The following is a 21,955-nucleotide window of genomic DNA, read 5'->3' as shown; positions in this document are numbered from 1 at the left end:
ATTCGAATGCAACTTTTTATGGAGAAGGTGATTTATAAATTTTCCATTTATGATTAAATTGTTTGAGTATGAATATTTACACCTCATAAAATCTAACTTGCCAGATGCTCATTGTAGACCAATTATGCCTCTACTTAATATGAAGCATAGCACACAATCTGCAATCATAAAAATTCTAATATTTTAGAGGGTGCAGGGACTTCCCAAGAAATTACCGAGGAAAGTGACCAAGTTTTGGAAAATGAAAATTGTCAACTAGACTTCCAAGTGCCATGCACGCATGAGTTGATCCGAAATAAAAATAATTCTGCTTCACATTCAACTTCAATAGGAAACCCTACAACTCAAAATAAAGCACAAAATTAGACAAAGAAAGGAGCAAACACTTCAGCTGCAAGCTTAAAATTAATAAGTACTAGTATTAAAAAGAGAAAAATAACCAAATCTTCATTTGATAAAGAATTACTTACTAAAAATGCAAAATTCTTGACACAGAACAGAGGATGAAAGACGAAATATTGAGAAGAACATTAGTAATCATGGAAAAGGAGGAAAAATTAAAGGACTTGTAAATTGAAATAAAGTGTTTTGAGCTAAAGTGCAAAGAAATTGAGCTGGAAAAGAAAACTTTGGAATTGAATAGAATAAAAAGTCTACATGAATTCTGTGAGCATGAAGAGAGTTAAGCATTGTGATATATGTAACATATTTATTCCAGATTTTGCAATGATATTTATAGTAACGGTAGATATATATTGCAACGGTATTTATAGTAAGTCCATATTCAGCCAACACAAACAAACTGGATGGTTTACCCACGCGATAAAAGATGTCACGTAAAATTTTTTCGTTGTAAAATACACGGTTTTCCCATATATAAGCCAAGAACAGACATACTTAGGTCTTATTTATTGTCATTGCGAATGCCTATCTAATTGAAAATTGAACCCGATAGTATTCAATTGACACATCTGTCGGAATAATATAAATTCCTTACCTCCAACCCTTAGCCGACTTTGCTTTTCCATTCGGCTTCTTATTAATTTTTATAACATGCATTCCATTGAAAGTTGAATATGATAGTCAATATTGAGACCTAAGTAAATACATTATCACGTGTTGAAGTTGAGGTTAATTTCACGGATAAATACCTTTGGCAACTGACAAGGGGAATACACGACCTTCGCATCGCCGATCGAGCTCAAATTTTGCGAATCGGTAGTTTATGGGTACAAATGTAATATGCCGAAGCGAGGCGACGCACTTCTCGTAAAATTCCGAGAAAAAGCAATTAAAAATCGTTAAAAATAAAGGTACGCGATATGAACTGTTTTGAACACCCATGTTAAACAATTGGGCGACAGCCCAGTGTAAAGTAAAAATAAAAAAAGAGCCCAGTGGATATGGTGTCCGAATGTGGAGGTGAAGGTAGCGAGATCGATACTCGCTCAGGGAACTTTTTTGTGTTAATTTTTAAGAATGTTATTGTTTAAAATTTTAAAGTTCGTTTTCTTATCTTCGTTACTACTATGGAATATATTTTTCAAAGAGTTTTTTTTAATATTTAAATCAGGAATGGATCAACTTGGGATTTTGAACTGAGGATGAAGGGTGGATAGAAACCCGGCGTCGGCATTAGCCTGCTCTTAACGAAAGGCGCCAAGGGGACCACGGCTTAACGTCCCATCCGACGGACGGTGTACTGCACAACTAGTGTAATCCACATTACACGCAGGGATTGAATTTAGCAATGCCCCTTAATTCTTTACCGAGATTTGGATGTGGAAGGCCAGTACACTGCCTCACCACTCCAGTTAATCCTTTATTTGCAATTTTCAGGATGGAACTCATCATAAAGACATGCAAAGCTAAGTGATTTGCGGCACCACAAACAAGCAGAAAAGGCGTTTTTTCCACAACTGCAACGACTGCCCATTATTTTTTAAGGAAAACACACGTCATTTACATTTACGAAAAATTGTCTCGTGCCAGCGAACTTCGAAGCAAACATGCATGTTCAATAATTTTCCCGGAAACATACAATGTTATGTGGGTACTTGATTAACCTGTAATAGAAGAATCGAATATTTGGGGAAAGTGTTGCAAATTTGTTCCCTTTTTCGCGGCCGACGGGCATGAGCGGAAAGGGGTGATGTATGTGTATTTATGACCGGATTCACTTTTGTATGTGTTTGGTTTGTTTTATGTTTTTGAGTTTATTTGTTGTGTTTTATTTGTATGTGAGAATGTTTGTTTTTGTTTTGATTTTTTTGATGATTGAATGCTATGGTGATGCGAGATAAATAGTAGATTGTTAGGCAGAGAGCCATCTTGGAGTGAATGTACATAAGATACAGTGTGTCAAGTGATATTTTCCTTTAGTTTAATCGCTTTGATACGTTAGGGGTACACACTTCTTTTGAACATGGGGACTCCATCCTTGGATATTCCTACGGATGAGTTAACGTGTGCGTGGCACTATTGCTGGGAGCTGCTCATCGATAAAAATTATATTACCTGCGAACCACGCGTTCAACATTCCGATAGATCAGATGAAATATTTCGCAGAATAATGGAGATGCTGGAAGAGTATCAATTGGTTGAAGAGGAGGAACTGGTAGTTCGGGACATTGGTGACGACAATGAATTGTATTCGAGTGTTTCTGAAGTGGAGTCCGGGACTGAAGACGGAGAAGACTCGGATTCCTTTGATACCGAGGGAGAGGAAACCTCTCCAGTCCAAAATATTCCTCTTGAATATAAGAAGAAAGTGGTGGCCCTTGCAAAGCTGTATCCATCATGCAGTTTAACAACTCTGCAGAAGATGGGGGCATCCCGTCTCAAACGGAAGGGTGATATTATAAAATGGGAGGAAGACATAAGAAAAGGCGGAACGAGGCACGACAAGTTCGCTGCCATCAATGCATCGACACACGAGAGGTTTTTGGAGGCTAGGGACAATTACGAGCAAGTGACGACGAGAACTTTAATGTAGTGGGCCATGGCCGCAGCATCGCCACTTCAATCTGAACATTTTCGTTTTACTGCCAGTATTTCTTGGGCAGCAAATTTTAAATCAAAATTTAACATACGGCAAAGGAAGATAACAAAATTCATCAGCGCAAGAGACGCAACAACACTTGAGGAAACTCTGAAAAGTGCATAGACGTTCAGGACGCAGATGAGATCCCTAGTCCATCGTTTCGATGCTGACCTGGTTATTAATACTGACCAAACGGGCTGCCAGTATCAGTCTTTATTTGATAAGTCTCTCGACCTGCAGCTCGATTCTGTAAATGTGATATCTGTGCTTCGCGTGCTTCGAACCACAATGGAGTTCTCACGCCTCTCACCGTGAAAGACGTTCGAGCGATTCTGAAAGCCTGTGTCGTGAGAAGTTTGACAGATTGCGAATGGACAGTTGAAAAGCGCAATGATGACTTTAATTTCTTATGTTGGTAGCCGTGGTGATTGCGAAGAACGAATCAGAATCTTCGACACAAACCTACTTCAGCGGCAAACAAACTACATTTGAAACTGAAGAGTACACGATTTACCATGGCAGATTTACTCCAGTAAGTAAAAAAAGTCTTTTCCCTTAGAAATGCCTGTTCCTAATTAGGTATGGTACCTTAGTTTATTGCTATTAACTGTATATTACCTCTTTTATTATTGACAAGGGCATCGCGGCAAAGCAATTCCAAATCGTGGCAAAGTAATTGCAAAATTAGTAGTAGATTTGAGATAAAGGGTGCGTCGACGGCAAGGTCATTTTGCACCACTACTCAATCGTTTGATTCAAGACTCATTATAAATGGATCTTTACTACGCAATTTTTAACATAAAATAGAGGGAAGCTTTGTTGAAATTGAATTTTGTTGAAAAGACCTATTTCTTTGAGAAACAAAATTGTACTACTTAGATTGGTGGGGTGGTCTCCTAGAATAGATTCTAGGTCCCCATCCAGATTGAACCGTGTCCGCGCATCACGGTATTTGTCGCACTCTGTCAAGATATGTCGGATGCTTAAAGGGCACCTACACTCGTCACATTGAGGAGCTTGCTTCTCTTCGGTAAAAAGAAAGGCAAGAGTCAGAGGGCAGTGCCCTATCCTCAAACGAGTGATAACTACTTCCTCCCTTCGATTGATCCTGGTAGAAGAAGGCCAAGCTGACGTTGTATGTTTGATGCTTCGCAGTTTATTGTTATTCAAAGTCCTCCACGACTCCCTCCACTGTTCAAGTACAACATTTTTTAGTGACCCTCTTAGGTCTTCGTACGGAACTAGCGTTGATTTAATCTCTTCGTCAGTAAGAGCTTCCTTGGCCAACAAATCTGCTTTTTCGTTTCCACGTATCCCCGCATGTCCCGGAACCCAAAGAAAGCAAACACTTATTCCCTTGTTCATGAGAGTCCGCAGCGTGGCATGAATGTGTTGAACAACTGGATGCATGGGTAAGAAGCCAGAAATGGATTGTAAGGAGCTACGGGAGTCGGTGCATATGACAAACGAGCCATTTTCGTCACTCAAGGCTTCCAAAGCCATTTTAATTGCGAAGAGTTCCGCCGTATAAATGCTGCACAGCGGATGCAGCTTTGCCTTAATGGCTCCATGTAGAGGGGAGAACGCTGCACATGCACAGGCAGAGTTACATTTCGATCCGTCCGTGTAAATGGGGATTAAATTGGGGTGGTTCCACCGAAACTTAAAATACTCACGTTGGTATTCCAAGGGAGTATAGGAGGATTTTGGCCGAGATAGTAAAAACGTATTAACCGTAGGAGTGGGAGTCAACCAAGGTGCGTAAGTTGAGTACGCAACAGGGTATACGTCTGGTAGTTTAAAATCACATCCGAGAATAAAATCATTAAAACGAATACTTACAGGTCTCGTTGCCCTAGACCTTCGATTAAAAACATTTAAAAGCCGAGGTTTAAAAAGTATGTCGTAGCATGGGTGACTCGTCATAGATAAAATTTTGGATACGTAACTGCAAAGCAGCCAAGTCCTACGGTAGTACAAGGGAGGTTCTCCTGCGTCAGAGTGGATGCTTGGAACTGGGCTGGTTCGAAAGGCCCCAGTGCAGAGTCGTGGCGCGGCGTTGTGCAAAGAATTTAACGCTCGTAGATACGATGGGCGGGCAGATGCATAAACAAAGGAGCCGTAGTCTATTCTAGACCGCACCAATGTGCGATATAGTAGGAGTAGGGTGGTACGGTCTGCTCCCCACGATATGTGACTCAAAAACTTTAAAATATTTATAGACTTAGAACAACTTGCCTTCAGATTATTGATGTGATCTCGCCAGTTGAGTCTTTGATCCAATGTTAGCCCCAGAAAACGGATTGACTCCACAAATGGGAGATTTCTTCCGCTAAGACGAAGTGTAGGAGGAAGGTGGACGCCTCTGACACGGTGGAAGTGAACGCATTTGGTTTTCTCAGTTGAAAATCTAAAACCGCTACTATGGGTCCATTGGTCTAATTTGTTCAACGTGAGTTGGATCAATCTCGATATGTTGGCCACTCTAGATGACCTGCAGAATATCGCCAGGTCATCAACGAATAGAGTGGCCATTATCGGCGTCTGGATGTATTTAGCTACGTCGTTGATCGCAATAGCGAAAAGCGTCACGCTCAAGACGGACCCCTGGGGGACTCCGTTGTCGAGAGGGTAGGGACGCGTTAGGAACTGCCCCGTCCTTACTTTAAAAATACGGTTTGTTAAAAAATTTTGAATAAAAGTTGGTAAGTTACCCCTAAAACCCCAATCATGCAGAGTGCGTAAGATTTTTCTGCGCCAAACCCGATCGTAGGCCTTCTCTATGTCGAAGAAAACCCCAACCACGTGTTGACGGAGGATGAAGGCTTCTTGGATATAATTCTCGATCCTCACCAAGTGGTCCAAGGTGGAGCGGCCCCTTCTAAATCCACTTTGAATATTGCAGAGAAGGTTTCGGCGTTCCAACCACCAAATGAGCCTCCGATTAACCATTCTCTCCATGAGCTTGCATAAGCAGCTGGTGAGTGAGATCGGACGGTAAGAATTTGGGTCAGTCCTATCTTTCCCATGCTTGGGTATGGGGATGATGACACTCTCCCGCCAGGATGAAGGAAAAGTGCCTGCTACCCAAAGTTGATTATAGGTTCGCAGGACTTCCAGCAACGCGGATTCCGGGAGGTTACGAAGAAAGCCATTGTGGATTTCATCTGGTCCTGGAGAGGTATCATGTGATTCGTGGATGGCAGAACGCAACTCCCACATAGAAAACGGAACGTTGTAATCTGCCGTCATGCACGTCTCCTTAAAACAAATAGGGATGGCTTCTAGGCGCCGCTTGAAAGAGCGAAAAGATGGGTCGTAGCTTTCGTCGCTGCTTGTTTTGGTGAGTAGCTGGCCGAAGATGTCGCCGATGACAGGGAGTGAAGTTATGGTGGTTCCGTTGACTTTCAAGTAGGAGACCCCACATTGCTGACGGCTACCCGAAATTTGCTTCACTTTACGCCATACCTGATCTAGTGGTGTCCTAATATTAATACTAGAGACGTATTTCATCCAAGAGTTCTTCTTTGCCTCTTTCACAACTTGGCGGGCTTTCGCTCTTAGGCGTCGGAAAGCGGACAGGTTATTAGCCGTGGGATACTTATTGAAAATTCTCAACGCTTTCTTACGAAGACGGATAGCCTTGGCGCATTCATCGTTCCACCATGGAACGGCAGGCCTCGACGTAATGCCCCGAGACCGTGGCACACTTATGTCCGCCGCGTTGATGATAGCTGCCGTTAAACATTTGACATTGGAGACGCTATCGCGATTTTCATCACATAGGGTAGAATGCCCTATTGTTGGCACCCCCCCAGTTGTTGGCACTCTGTAATTAACTGTGTGATATTAAGAGACAGAGATGCATTGCATTTTTGATGCTTTTGTATTTAGAAGCAAAGAAGTTTGCTTAATATGTGTTAGCGGTTCCGTCCACCTTACACCATTTGAGAAGTGACTGCGGACCATATGACCAAGTGCTGCATTTTCTTTGGAGAAATTGGATGTTTTCTTAGCGGAAAATTAAGAATGTTACTTCATTTGGATGCGTTTTTTATCAAAATCAACCCATTATATAGTATGAAACTTAGATATTTGTAATGACAGTAATACCTTAATGAGGTTGTTTTTTACTTAGAGCCTGTTATCGTAATTAAAATTGATTTTTATGGGGTGCCTATCACTGGTATGTAAATATTGTAAATTTCCAGTGATTGGCACTGGGTGCCAAGTATCGGAAATTTCATCAACTACAGTTATGTATTTATTTTGTTCGCCAAATGCATTGTACTGCTATTATAAATGCGTATTTTATATTTTGGCTCATAGAAATGAGTGCAACCAGTACTTGGCATGGGTGCCAATAACTAGAAAAATGGGTGCCAATAATTGGATATAGTCAAATTAATAATATCAAAGAATTCCAAGCAAAACAATTGATAAGTGATAGTGTCAAAGAATTCGAGCAAAATAATCGCGGAAATCCTTTCAAGGGCAATACTCCCGAAAATAAGTGGTATCATGGCTTTTTACGCAGATACCCTGAAATTTCTTACCGTTCATTTGAAGGAGTAACTGATGCAAGTGCATGCGTGAGCGATATCCTCTATATATCAGAGGCTGGTTTAAACCTGTGGAGGACATTCTTAACCCTTTCGAGACGACGGAGTTTTTGTCTTAGCATGACTGCAGTACTGAGCCCCTAGAGACTCTTCTTTCTCGTGGTATGGAGCATTTTTGGAGGGTATTCGTTAAGAAGGGTCTCGCTGAACCTTTTTTGACCCCTCCACGCAGGGACTTCGCATTATCTCGGACTACGAGAGTAGTTGTGCTCCCTCCCTTCCGGGTTTACGACCATACCTGCGGCATTGGTTCGCGGTCAACTTATGCATTGCTTATATGTATTTAGCAAATGGATAATTGTTGCTTGCACGTAAATTACAGACTTTGAATTGAATTCCTCATTTTTATCTGAGTATTGTCAAATTTTAAACGAAGTTCTAGGTCCCGGTACCTGCTCCCGGATTCCGATTGTTAATCCTAAGCCCCGAAGCGTTGGGTCCCAAGACAAAGACGTCGTAAACCCACGACCGTCCTAAAAGGGGGGGAGCTATAAAACGTATACATACGGCTTTCGATCTCTTGGCCGGGAAAATCTCACACGTATATATACGCCCGTCGTCTCCCGGGTCAAGAAACGTCCACACGTATATATACGTGTACAGTAGGGAAAAGGTTAAAGAACAAAAAACGTTTGATATCCTCTCTGATCTGAATAGCGAGTTAATTGGCGACTAAACTAATTTCATGTCATGCCCTGAAAAGAACTTAGTTCTTGCCCCTCTGGATCAAAAAATGTATACGAAGTTACCCCCACCGTCACGTAAAGGCAACGCTGACCATCATAAGTACCTTTTCATCCTCAGGAAATACGTGTCCCCCGATGATCATCCACCTTCTACAGAGGATCCCTAATAAAATAGTCCAAAAGGTTCCTAAAATCATGGGGGATAGGGCGCAGTGACAATGGCGGATGAGGTCAGAAGTGTTTTTTTTTAATTTATTGGGAATGTTTTTCATCTTTATCTTTTGGAAAATAAAATCCCATTACCAGTAGTGTTGTTTGTAGATGGCCACAAAACCCATCTGCTATGCCACCGAAGTTCGCTATGCAAAGAATTTCAAATTATTCTAATTGCTCTGTACCAAAATTCCACAAAAATATTGCAACCCGCTGATGTGGCTGCCTTTAGGCCAATAAAGACTAAGTGGAAGGATGCTCGAATAGACCAAAAACCCTAACGCCGATAAAAAAGAGGATTTTGTTCCCATTCTTTCAGCCATATTGAACAACATTGACTTGTCTAGAATAGTTCAGAATGGTTTCAGGGCATTAGGTCTATATCCATGGAATGCCAACGCAATAGATTATTCGAAGTGCCTAGGAAAGCGTTCATCCAGAGTCAGTGTGAATATCTCAGTTTGTAAGATGAATCCATTTCCATAACATGATTTTTCTTTGATGGTTGGGGAAGAGCAAAGTGAAATTTTTTAAAGTATTCAGCAAAATTTGGGAAAAGGAGAGGAATTCAGAGTTCAATATAGATTGTGGGAGCGCTATCAAATTACAATGCAAATTGATGGAGAATGAGGAAGAAGGAATGGGTGAGAAAGTACTTGTACTTGTACATAACCAGCATAACACAGAAGATACGACTACCGATAGATTTCTGTAGAGACTGAGGCAGCATTATCTGAAATTCCTGCTGCGCCACACATACACAGGTCAGACCTAGCAGAGGGTCCATGCCACGATGAAGGACCATATAGTGTAACCCCAATGAATATCATTCTTTTTTGGCCTGAAACACGAAAAAGAAAGGAAAAAAGAAGTGCCGAAAGGGTACCATTTGTACAAGACGTAAATTGACCCCAGAAAAATGGAAATAATGCCATGACAAGAAAAAAAGAATAAAATAAGAAACTCAAACAGAAAAGGAACTAAGAAAGGAGGAACCCCCTTTTGAATCCTCTATTATAGAGGCCGTAGAGCTCATTTCCCCCGTTCACCAACTATCATCTATCACAAAAACAATGTCTAAAATGTTTCGCCATTGAATCTAATCGTTCACTGGCATTGGAAGAAAACTCGCACTAACACCTGTCAGTGGAAGGAATTTACCAATGGTATGTGTAACTCCACTGTGGGGCAAAAGAAGGTAGGAATTGAATGCAGTAGTTGCAAGCAGTTGTATCACCTAAATTGAGTCCCAAAAACACACCAAATGTATCTTCCAGATGATACTGTCTTTAAACTATTTGTTTGTCATGAATGGTATGAGTTTTCAGAGGACAGTACTTCCCAAAGTGATCTATAGATATTTTGAAGAGACAAAACAAATATTAATCTAAATACATAATAAACATGTAAAGTTTTACTTTATCGGTCGAAAAATAATTTGTTTTGAGCGTAAAATCATTAAAACGTAAAATTTTAAAATTACATCATTGGATTTTCATTTAAAGATATTTTACCACCTCTCACTGTTTTAATATACCTCCAGGTAAGATAATGATCGATTCAGTAGCTGAAAAAGGCTATATTTCTTAAATATATTATAACTTAAAAGAAAATGCGCTAAGCAGTGCAAGAAAATCTGGTGTGCCAATAACTGGAATAAAGTGTGCCAATAACTGGAAAAAGTGTGCCAATAACTGGGATTATTGGACTTTTTAAACAATAATTTTTAGTAAATAGTTGTATGTATAATATAAATCGCTCACATGGGAATACTAAAGCAACATGTCTCTCAGATCTAAAGCAAGTTATTAATAAACTGAAGTTGTGATACTACGGTCACAAGAGTTAATTTTCTTCGTCAAGGTGCTTAAAGTGCCAATAACTGGGTAGTTTACCCTATATACTTAAAATTTTCTTTAAAACTATACCAGTCGGCTTTCTGGAAAACCCAGCTGCCCGGTCTGATAAAATCAGAATTAAAATTTCGGTCCTTGGAGAGTAAAATAGGGAAATGGTCGCTTCCACTAAGATCGTCGTGAACGCGAAATGAAATTTTGTTGACCAAACTAGTCGATAAAATACACAAGTCAATGGAGGAGAAATCGCCGCTAAAAGAGTTAAAACGGGTTTTCTCGCCGTTATTGAGTAAAAATAGGTTAAAATCACTAATAAAACTTGATAAAATACGTCCCCTGCGGTTGCACTGTCCCGGGGTGCTTCCCCATAGCCGATCGTGAGCATTAAAATCTCCGAGTAAAATAAAAGGCTGAGGTAGCTGGTGAACAAGGGATTCTAGATTAAAACGTGTGACGGGTGCACCCTCCGGCAGGTAAACGTTGCACACCGTTATCGCCTCGGGAGCGTGCACCGTCACCGCTACCGCTTGGAACGGTGTGTTAAGATTTATTCTGGAGGTGTTAAGTGCCTCCCGAACAAAAACCGCCACTCCACCATGGGCTCGTTGGCCGCTGGTATCGTCCAATCTAAAAGCGTTAAAATGTTTTAAATATCCCTTGTCCGTGTCCTTAAAATGTGTTTCCTGCAAACATATACAGGACGGGTTAAAATCTCTGATTAAAATGTCTAGCTCCTCCTTATGCCGATAAAAACCGTTACAGTTCCACTGTATGATAAAAGCCATTAAAAATTGATAAAAATTAATTAAATAAATAAATAAATAGATAAATTAATTTAAAACTGCCAAAGGGAGAGTCAACGCTTAATGCGTCTTCTCTCCTTAGCCTTCGCCCGGATGATTTCTTACTCGGAAATATATTCGTCTTCTTCCATAGACTCTGGTTGGTTACGCGTAGGCGAACCAGATGGACCCGGGGACTGAGATTTTCCACGCCTGCTTTGCGTGGCCACGGTGGGTGTTGTGGTTGGGTTCTTCTTTGAAGAGCCCTGACTAGCATCGTTTTTTTTCCGGCGGTGTGCCCTTCTTCGTTGCCGGCTTGGTAGCCTTATCCGGCTTGGCTTGCTTTGCATTCTTAATAGTATGTTCTTCCTTATTTTTCTCTTGCGTGTCTGTATTTTTATTTTTCTCACTATCTACTACGGCAGCATACGAACGGGAGAACGTAGGCGCGATGAGTGTTCTGTATTTCTTTCGTGCTTCTTGATATGACAGCTTTTCCACGGTCTTTATCTCCATTATTTTTTTCTCTTCTCTCATCTTGGGGCAATCTCGAGAATAAACCGGATGTGATCCCTCGCAATTCACACAGGTTGGTGCAGAGGTGCACGCGTCACCTTCGTGTTTATCTTAACCACAGCGCGGGCAGGTGGCCTTGCCCTCACATCTGGTAGCGATGTGGCCGAAACGCTGGCATTGAAAACACCGCATGGGGCTAGGAATAAATGGCCTTACGGAAACAGATTCGTATCCCACAGACCTTGTCAGGAAGTTTGTCACGACAGAAAGTGAGGATGACGGACGTGCTGTTGGTCAGCTTACCGTTCCTCTTTGTCTTTAGACGGCGGCAGTCTATTACACCCTGAGACGCCATCTCACTCTTTATCTCATCTTCAGAGACGTAGAGTAGGTCGTAATGCGAAATGACTCCCCGACATGTATTGAGTGTTTGGTGCACCTGGACCTTAACCGGTATTTCGTTAAATTTTGTCATTTTCAATAACTTTTCGCTTTGTGTTTCGTTGCTGGTTTTAATTAACAGTGATCCATCCCTTAATTTTTTGGCCGATTCTAAGTCACCGGGTATCGCTGCCGACAGAACTCGTCTTATTAGAAAGGGAGATACCTTTGTCAGGGTCTCACCATCATTTGCACATCTCATAACAAGGAATTTCCGACATGCGGTAGACTTACTATCTCCCCCGCCCACTTCCGGACGGGATCTTTTCGTTGGAGGAAGAAAGTTGTTATCCATGGACTCAAAACAGAAATTCATCCCCTGGGATCCCCACCCACCACGGAGCCACACATTCGGGACGCCACACCGGGATCCGGTGTGGTCGCCAGGGCTACCCGAGGGATATAGGAACCTTTGATAGGGGATCTCTTTTGGGTTAGAACCTCCAGCGCGGGGGCCCTCCGAACCCACGCACCTTCGGCCGCCCTACGGAGACCCCCATATCTCCAGCACTAACCCGTCCTGGCGTACGCTCGGAAGGAGCCGCCCAGCTCCCCAGCCGCCAGGAGCCGATTGACCGAGCTGGGCTCTTCTCGGCCGCCCGTTTTTCGGGGAATCCAGGGCCGAAGTGGGGCGTTGAACTCCGGCCCATACCGGGTTTCCAACGCCCAGCTGGGTGCCGGAGAACTCACCCACCAGGATCCCCTTCTCCCCCTTGTACGGGTCTCCACGCACGGCAAACACGTGGGTGAATCTGGACGCCAGATGTTTCGGCTACTCAGCACAGCAGTCACATGCTGTCTGGACGCTATCCTAGCGTACGAAGGGTTTTTTGACGAGGTTGTCTCCCCGGTGGGCTCGGGTCCGTGGGGGCGCGACTCCCCAAAGGAAGAGATTACTCTCTTCCCCCCGTGTGGGGAATTGCAAAATTAACTTATTTTCTCACAATCTGGAGCAAATTCTTACGCGGAATGAGAACAAGTGTTATTTCATTTTCTCGCAATGGTTCATTCTCGCATGAGTTGGATCTGTTCTCATCTTTTCAGTACACAATTTTAAATGCGCTGTCGTTATGTCAGATTGTGCAAGCAAAAGCCACCATCAACGATTTATATCGGTCATAACTTTTTCATTCGAATATGTGTTATTAATAGTTTTTGTTTGAGGTTGAAATTTCTTAGTATTTCTATTATGTCAACAGAAAGAAGAATCGTGTTGGCCGTGTGACTGAACGGCAGCAAAGGCTACTGGTGGACTACATGTCCACACACAGTGATTTTGCTGCCGGACGGTTCACCGGTCCAATGGGAGCTGAAAAACTCAACGATCAGTGGGGGAAATTAGCAGGGCACCTTAACGAATATGGGCCCTATAAAAATGTTGAGCAATGGAGGAAGGTAAGTATACCTACCGCAGCGAAAATCTGTGGGATTTCGTTACCCTATAGTAATTTGACAATGGGAAAATTTTTTTCTTATATGAAACTTTTATGTTCCTACGGGAACATAAAAGTGGTATGGGATGAATTTTATGTTCATATCCATCTTTTATATCTCAATTTAATGATATTATTATTAATTAAACTTCTAATGGATAACTTATGAATTATTTTTCTGTAAACTGGATAAAGGGCGAAAGCCCCTTGAATAGACATTATTATGATTTTAAAGTGATGTTTATGCATATTTCGGGTTTTGACGAATGACTGAATATTATCTCTTAAATAGTCATGGAGGGATTTAAAGCGAAATGTCCGGGCCAAGGCGTCACGCATAAACTTGGCGTCAAGAGCAACTGGCAACCTCCCAGTGCATGAGGCGCTGACGGAAATGGAGGGGAAGTGCCTGTCCGTCATCGGTGAGGAGGCTGCTCTGGGACTACCAAATGTCCCAGAAATAGGCCATGGGAATATGGTAAAGTGGACAATAATGAGTACAACTATTGTCGTATTTTATTGATTGACCTGTCTCCATTTCGATCCATATCATTTCTATCATTTTCTGCATTTTTTTCATCACAGACAGTACCCATGACACTTGATAGGGAGGTGCCAGTTGTAAGTAGAAAAATGTTTTAAATCTGTATGTACATCAATGGAATATTCTTGTGGCTGTCTTTTGATGGCATGTTACTAAGGAAGTTATCGGTGCACTTCTTATATCACATAGACTCAAGATGAGGATGCTGATGCAGGACCATCATCCTCTATGGCCGGACCATCAAATGTTGTTGTCCCCGGGGAACATGCATGTAATTCTAAAATGAAGTTACAATAGTCGTAACTATGGTTTTCAATATATCCTTATTTTATTGTCTCCATCAGTTGGAGATCATTGTAGAGGATTTGTTCACCCCAGATAGACAGGAGGCCCCAAGGCGTGAGTTACTGTAACACCTTTCAAAATGTTGTGTACATCTAAGTGGATTTATATTGACCGTTGATGTTTACTTAAACTAGTCATGGAATCATAGAGTTATTTGAGAGAATTTAAATTTAATATGACAATTTTCAGGTAAAGCAGAGGGGGAGTTGGAGAGAGCCACAGCTCTCATTGTCGAAGCGGTGAAGAAGAATGCGGTAAAAGTATATATATCTGCCACAAGGCATATTTTGTCTTAATTTTTCTTATGGGTGTTAGATAACTTGGTATAAAATCAGTAGATGTGTACATAATCATTTAATAGTATAGCAATGACAATTTTTTTCAGTATTAGTAATATTTTCCAGTTTCCTGGGATTGTTTAATGTACAAACATTATGTTAATTAGAGGGATACTTCACTGAATGAGAGAAGTGCTGTGGCAAGTGAGCTGAGAGCTGCAGTGAGGAAGGCTGCTGCAGCAGAGAGGAAGGCTGCTGCAGCAGAGAGGATGGCTGCTGCAGCGGAGAAGAAGGCTGCTGCAGCAGATCATAAGGTTGCAGCAGCGGAGCGGATAGCTGCAGTGTTAGAGAGGCGGCAGGCAGTTGATGAAAGGAGGGGGCAACAAGAAGTTTTGTTGGCTGCCAGGCATGTCACTGCAGCCGAAAAAGCCGTGGAATTGTTGGCCACTGCTGTTGCATGCTTGCAAAGAATGAGTGATAGCATGAATGGATGAAAGAATGGGATGAATATATGTCTGTTTGAATGTTGTTCTGTTTCACGAATTTTCTCCTTTTGATGTTACCTATTTACTTTTTGTTGTCACACAGGGTTCAATTTCTTATTTTATGTTTTTTGAAATTGTTTTTCTTTGATAAACATTTATATCACTACATGCGTATATTAATTTAGTTATGTATGGTGGCATCAGTCCAAGTTTTATTTCACTATTTCCTAGTCCAAAATTTGTTTGATGTTCAGCCAGTTATGATGATCAATCATGGCATCAATCTTGATATATTTGTTTTGAATGGCTACCTTCTGGAGCAGAATGGATGTAACAAACGATATTCAATTATTTCTTGAAATCACTTCCATATATTTTCAGCTATGGGGTTTCCCAAGAATGGAAACAATATCAAACTAAGTTCATTACTAATGTGGTGAGGCATGTAGGTAGTCATGGTTTATTGAGGTCTTTAAAAAAGAGACTTTAATTTGACTGGAAAGGTAATACATATTAACATTTATTAACGAACCAATTTTTTTCTACAATGCCTTTGCACCATTATGAAATCTTAAATCACCTGAAAGTTATTATTGCCAAAGGTATTGGTCAGCATTCCCTCCTCATACATATCCTGCTCCATATGAACCCTCTTTCTTCTCCTTATCTCCACCAGAACTTTTTTCTAATCCAAACCCACAACTACCACCACCTCTTTTCTTCTCCTCTCTATCCTTCCATCCTTCTTCCATTAAGCCATCTCCTTCAATTAAGGATAGGAAACTTACAACCAAAAAGAATTATACTCAAAGAAAGGAAGTTCATTTAGATCTTTTATTTGACAGTCTGTAGGCATAAATATTCAATTACAGGACTTAGCAGAGACATTTACCTTGTGTATATGGTTCTTCTTCCCAGTGGTGCAGCGAGGTGGGGTTTTGGGGTATAACCCCCCCCCCCAGAGCTCAGAGAAATATTTAAGTTTAATCCATTTTACTTAATTGGATTAGGATTACTTATAGAATAGTGTTAGAATTAATCAAATATCCCTCGGAGAGCCATAAAACTCACCCTTTTGAATCATTAATCTAAACATTTTTCTGGAAGAGGGCCCATGCAAATCCCACTTACCCTGGCGGGTATGCAGTACCCCCATATCCCTAAGTATTAGTTGCACCTAAAACCCCCCTGGCCTTAATTCTTAGCTGCACCCCTGCTTACTTCGAACTCTCAGTTGATAGTCCACTGGTAAATTCATCATTCCTTTCAGTAGATTCAGCACTGATACCTTTGACCCTAGGAAAGAAAAGTTTGGAATTAAAAAGGTTAAATTTAAGATACAAAAGAAATTCAAACATGATCACCCTAGGGAAGAGTGTTGAAAAGGAAAGACTTGGGTATCTTGCTAGTTCCTTTTTGGGAAATGCTGCATTGGTTACATTTTTCTGCTTGACGTTTCACTCCTACTGGGAGCAAGATGAATAAAAGAAGCTGTGAATCCCTTCAGACAAAAAAAAGATGGGTAGTTTCACATAATTTTCAGTGATGGGTTCTTTGTGATGAAACATACAAACACAGGAAATGTACAATCTAAAATTCACTTTGTGAATGGGGATGGAAGGTTGAGTAAAGGGTATTATTAGGAAAACCCCTTCATAATGGCAATTTGAGGATAGGGCATTTTTATTTAAGTATGGATGGCCAAAAGAGGGTTGGTAGAGTTAGATAACCGTAAGAATGGGAATGAATGCCCAAAGAGGAGATTGGTATGCCGTGTGGCTGAGTCACACCATGTCCCCACTTGGGGGAATAGGGTGAGGATTCAACCCTATCCTTACCATGGCTGAGAAAGCTTTAATTAACCCCTGTAATATGCTTTATGAGGAGAATATGGTTATCTTATTCAAAGGAGGCTTTTCCCGATGATTTTCCTTCATTTCACCATCCATCACTTTTAGTCACTATCCTTCTGCAGAGGCATTGTGAAGGTATTATGTGGCGAGGTGGTCCCCTCCCAAATGAAACAGAATTGCATAAATATATAAAAAGTGGGCACTTAACTTGAGGTAGAGATGGGGATTCAAAAAGGATGATAGATGGCAGCCAAACGGTTCTCTGCCACAAAACGATTCTGCAACCAAATAATGAGTGCTGTAAATTAAATTTGTACCATAATGAGAGTAATGACACATTTAAAAATTGTCTGCTATATACTTAATATTTACAAATTACAACTGGAGTAAGGTGAACATTACTATACACACTATATACATGTGAGAGATGCTGTGCTGCAAAACTTATGTGAAGAATTGCCTGATCACAGACATCCTCACATCTTCAGCAGCAGCATTCCTCTCTCCATGAGCATCATTTTCTACATACTCCAAATTTGGGAGAGCTTCCTCCTGAGCCATGTCTACACGATAGGCCAGCATCATCTTGTGTAGAACAAAACATGATAAAACTATCTTGGCGGCACTCTCTGGGTTGTAATGGAGGACCCTATCATGGTGGAGGCATCGCCATGTAATTTTAAGGACACCGAAGAGACGCTCCACACAGTTGCGGGTCTGGCAATGACATTGAGTATAGCGTCCCTCCGGTGTGTCCGGATCGGCATCGCGGATGGGTGTTAGCAGGAATGGCTGGAGGGCATACCCAGAATCACCTGAAAAGAATAAATGTTTCCTATCAATTTCAACACCTTAATCCCTCATGGAAACTAGCATCTGCATTATTAACATACCCAAGAGCCATGTATTGACGATACCTTCGTCATTCCACCTCTGCATAATGTCTTTGGCTGCGCTGGCGTTCCAAATAAACTGGTCATGAACCGATCCAGGGTAGCGAGCATTAGCAGCCAAAATACGCAGGTCATGACCACAGATCTGACAGGAAGAAAAGTTCAACAGAAAATAGACCTCAATTCGCATTGATACATGAAACCTTATGTAGAGTAAGATAGTAAAAAATTCTTACTGCTTGCACGTTGAGGGAATGACATCTTTTATGGTTATTAAAATACATTTCTTCCCTCACAGTAGGCTTTACAATTTTGATATAGGTGCAGTCTATGCACCCAACTAACCCCGGATAGCCCCTCATTTCCATGAATCTGTAGAGTAAAGGAAACCCTTACAGCAAAATTGACAACATATCGCCTTGCTTTACCTTGTGGGTGTAATATCACACTTAACTCCATCGTAATTAGCATTCGTGCAATTACCTGTTCTTAATAATTTGCCTCTCTTCAAAAGTTGCCGGGAAGCGGATAAATCTTTCGGCAAACAATTCCATAAAAGCATCGGTCACAGCAGCTATATTTCTGCTGACAGACGGCTGCCCCATGGATAGGGTCATGTCCTGACCAACACAGCGTTGTTAGGACCCTGTGGCAAAAAACCTGATGACGGACAAAACCTACAATCGAAAATTTAAATATTGTGACGTATGTAATGCATGGAAGAGCCTCAATGAATGATTAAGGTTTACCTTAACGTAGGTACCTGAGCATGCACCGGCAAGCCACTTGAACGTCTACGACTCAATCTTGGTGTTAGTTCTGTTACGATGTCCATCGCCAACCCTCGAGATACACGGAACAAAACTCGAAAATCTTCTTCCCGCATCTCGAAGGGATTGTTCACATCGCGTATATGCCGCCGAAGTATGCGCATCTGTTGCCTCCGTCGACGTTGATGATCATGCATAAGTAGCGGAACTATATAAATAGCCTCCATTCTCCTTAATAAAAATAAATCGAAAGCTTGAAATTACGAAAGAATGCATCAAACATTCCATATCGCACATTACTTTTTACGCAGCACCTTGTTCAGCGCAGTATACCATTGGTTTGCATCAAATTATAATGAACGTTAAGTTGTGAGTATTTGACTTCTACATACCAGCCAGATAATATTGTGGACAATAAAAGCTATACTATTCAAAAAACTGCACTCTTTGCGACTGCTGCAATAATCGTGGTTCTTTTCTTCAAATAAAGAACCCTGACAACGGCGCTAGAGCGGATAGGTCCTAAACTTAGGTGCAAATTAATTCATTGAATTAAATATTATTTTAACGAGTATAAGTAGTTGCAATGGCAATCAAGGCGTCAACGGTAATCAAGGCGAAGGTGTAATCGGCACATATATCATCAATTCAAAGTACGCGGATGTAAGTTATTGACTTTACGCATTTCTTTTATTTGTTTTTAATACATATTACTTATGGGAAGTGACAATATGAAATAGCCACCATCGTAACTAATGAATAATGTGCTATTAATTATCAATCACAGCGTAAATTCATAATGAAAAAATAGTGCGCATTGCCGCGACGAAGCTACCACGGGCCCTCTTGGGCGTGAATACTTTCACGGACGCGGCTGTGCGAGTGACGTCACTAAAAAAGTTTCAGAATCGCTCCAGCGTGAAAGCCGTGAATACATTGACGAAATCCGCTTGTGACGGCCATATCACATTTACAGAATCGAGCTGCTGAAGGGAGTTAAAACGGTTCTGGTGAAGAAAAAAAGCTTGAATAAGTTAACTCACTCGTACACAGCCCAGTATGGCATGACACTGTCAGGAAAGCTATTACCCAAGGGGTTTTTGTGCCTTCAAGAACCTGGTGGAAAATTTGGACCAATAGTGAAAAGAAATGTCGATCATTTCACCGAAAGATTTAAAAATGTGTTTGTAACGTGCTCAAAATCGGGAAAACTGGCGTAAAATATTTATGAGACCTTTTTAGAAAATGTGATGTAACCACATGTCAACGGAGAGAAGTTTCTACTTTTAATAGATTCGTGGGGAGGGCAGACGAACCCCGCAATTTACGATGACATTTTTGCGGATGACAAGGGAGAGGCATCGTGCACTCTGAAAGTGATACCTCCAAAATGTACCCCATTATGCCAGCCATGCGACGTGTATTTTTTCAGGCAGGTGAAAATATTTACAAAACATTTACAGAATTCCTCGATTCTATTGGAGGAAAATCGGGATATTGCGTCAATAGAAGACGCAATAAAAATACATGCGTTAATTCAAAACCAATTAAGTGCTCCGATTTTCCAAAACATGTTAAAATATGCATGGTTTGCTTCGAAGTTCGCTGGCACGAGACAATTTTTCGTAAATGTAAATGACGTGTGTTTTCCTTAAAAAATTATGGGCAGTCGTTGCAGTTGTGGAAAAAACGCCTTTTCTGCTTGTTTGTGGTGCCGCAAATCACTTTGCTTTGCATGTCTTTATGATGAGTTCCATCCTGAAAATTGCAAATAAAGGATTAACTGGAGTGGTGAGGCAGTGTACTGGCCTTCCACATCCAAATCTCGGTAAAGAATTAAGGGGCATTGCTAAATTCAATCCCTGCGTGTAATGTGGATTACACTAGTTGTGCAGTACACCGTCCGTCGGATGGGACGTTAAGCCGTGGTCCCCTTGGCGCCTTTCGTTAAGAGCAGGCTAATGCCGACGCCGGGTTTCTATCCACCCTTCATCCTCAGTTCCAAATCCCAAGCTGATCCATTCCCGAGTTAAATATAAAAAAAAACTCTTTGAAAAATATATTCCATAGTAGTAACGAAGATAAGAAAACGAACTTTAAAATTTTAAACAGTAAAATTCTTAAAAATTAACACAAAAAAGTTCCCTGAGCGATCATCGATCTCGCTACCTTCACCTCCACATTCGGACACCGTATCCACTGGGCTGTTTTTTTTTTATAAAATCATATTTATTGTCAGTAAGAAAATACAATGCAAATCAAAACTGGTACATAAAACACATGGTTACATTCTGTAAAAAATACCGATTGCTGGAGACTTTCACAAGCTCTTACTTTGTTCCGGCGATTTGGGGACCTGGGGAATCGAACGCCCGACCCACACCACACTACTCTCCTTCACACTGGTCTGGCTTCTATCCACCAGGCCACCGTGGACGTATGATTTGCACTTGAATTCACTTGGTACAAGGTACCTTTGATTATTAGATCTTCTTTTCATTAGCGATCACTTTCTATGCACATACATCCCGATATACAACCAAATAAACCTAAAAAAAATATATATATATATATATATATACATGAAATACTTCCACACACCCATGTTTATAATGCCTGTAGATATGCAACAGAAAAGTTTTTTACAATTGTATTATACACTATATTACAATGTTACAATAAGTATTTTCCTTTTTTTAATTGTTAGGTTACAGAGGAAGTCATTTGTGTTTAAAATACACTTTAGGAAAATGAAAACCCTTTAAGAAGATTTCTTGCCTCCTGGCCTAATTGGTTTAAATCCCTATTTTCAAAGCTTTTGTCAAAGGTACCTTCGTTTTTTAAAATCTGATTTATAAAGGACGCCGATATTAGGCCCATAGCGTCCATCTTAAAGCTTGGAAAAAGGGTGTAGTCCAAGCATAAAATATTTAGATCACCTATATCTTTTTCTCCAAAAGTATTTAGCTTCCTAAACATAGTTTTGACATTACACCATTTATTTCTTATTTTTACACAAGTGAAAAATTTGTGTTGTAAATTTTCAGTGATCTTACAACATTCACAAAGATCTGAGGTGACCATACCGATTTTCTTTAGCTTTTCCTTTGTTGTACATAAATTATTAACCACATTAAAAATTAGTAATTTGTTATTCACACTGATGTTTACATTTTTAATATTTTTCCACACTCT

General features: G+C 40.8%; 1 long non-coding RNA gene across 1 annotated transcript; it reads left to right on the top strand.

The window, feature by feature from the left end:
* The first annotated feature begins 2,290 nt into the window (after positions 1-2,290).
* LOC124156793 lies at positions 2,291-15,410 on the top strand. The gene is made up of 4 exons (XR_006864388.1): positions 2,291-3,575; positions 13,359-13,554; positions 13,885-14,213; positions 14,326-15,410. It is a non-coding gene; the product is annotated as an uncharacterized LOC124156793 (long non-coding RNA).
* Positions 15,411-21,955: the final 6,545 nt, after the last annotated feature.

The sequence above is a fragment of the Ischnura elegans genome, chromosome 1 (assembly GCF_921293095.1).
Source record: "Ischnura elegans chromosome 1, ioIscEleg1.1, whole genome shotgun sequence".
Taxonomy (NCBI): domain Eukaryota; kingdom Metazoa; phylum Arthropoda; class Insecta; order Odonata; family Coenagrionidae; genus Ischnura; species Ischnura elegans.
This window is presented reverse-complemented; position numbering and strand designations above follow the sequence as displayed.